Below are 982 nucleotides of genomic sequence, written 5' to 3' on the forward strand. Positions count from 1 at the left end.
TTCTCCCATGTAAACCTCACAGTAAAAACTTATTAAAAACAAATGAAATAAATGCCCCAATGCTGATATTCACATCACAAAACACATATTTAAATCACAACTTATTTGTATGTAGTATCCTGCATACACTGGTTCTTTAGACAGCATCAACAAGGATATTTTGAAGAATATATTTTCATCCACAGTTCAGGTAAAGCTTTATTAAATGGTAAACACTTTTAGTTGTGCAGAAAAACAAGTTAAAAAAAAAAAAATCCAGAAGATCTGTTGTTCATATAATATTTTTTCAAAACCGGGTGGAGGCATGTGATAAAATTCACTGAACGGGCAATCCAGAATTGCACTGTCGTCAACATAAACAGCTGGATACACTGTTCCTCGTATACCTGATGCTGGACAATGCATACTTTTTCCATTCAAATATTTAGCTCTACATGGTCATATGTAATACCTACATCTCCCTCCTGTGGAAGGCTGTTTGCTGGCAGTCTGTTCTTCTCCTCGTTGTTGTGATAAAGCCCTCCATCATTCCTCATCATTGGACTGTGGAAATCTCGGCCAAGAGGAATCTGATTCAAGTTAACTTTCTGGGTTGCAACTCCAATACCCCAGATACTGGATTTTAAATTCAAAGTAGGTTTGTTTTGATGTAACGGCGCACGGGCTAAGCAACCTCCTGTTCCACATATTCTTCTTCCATTTTTCACAATGACAACATCTGTTCCCATGTGCTGCGTGTCCAGCTGCACTGCCGGCATTTCCTTCAGAGGCATGTGGCCGCTACCACTGTCTACACAGCACCGCAGGAAGCAGAACACCTAAGCAGCCATCGTGCCGAGAGCAACAACTCCGCCTCCGCCACCGCCACTGCCACCGTCGCCGCCGCCCCTCCACCGTGGCGACAATGCCCTGGATATGTTCTTTTTGACAATGAATGCTACACCATTCCTCTTCAATTTGTCATTCCTGGCATAGTAAACCA

General features: G+C 42.3%; 1 pseudogene; it reads right to left on the minus strand.

Annotated features, from left to right (window-relative positions):
- Positions 1–201: 201 nt before the first annotated feature.
- LOC102835462 lies at positions 202–830 on the minus strand (annotated as a pseudogene).
- Positions 831–982: the final 152 nt, after the last annotated feature.

This window comes from Chrysochloris asiatica, unplaced genomic scaffold, assembly GCF_000296735.1.
Source record: "Chrysochloris asiatica unplaced genomic scaffold, ChrAsi1.0 scaffold00112, whole genome shotgun sequence".
Taxonomy (NCBI): domain Eukaryota; kingdom Metazoa; phylum Chordata; class Mammalia; order Afrosoricida; family Chrysochloridae; genus Chrysochloris; species Chrysochloris asiatica.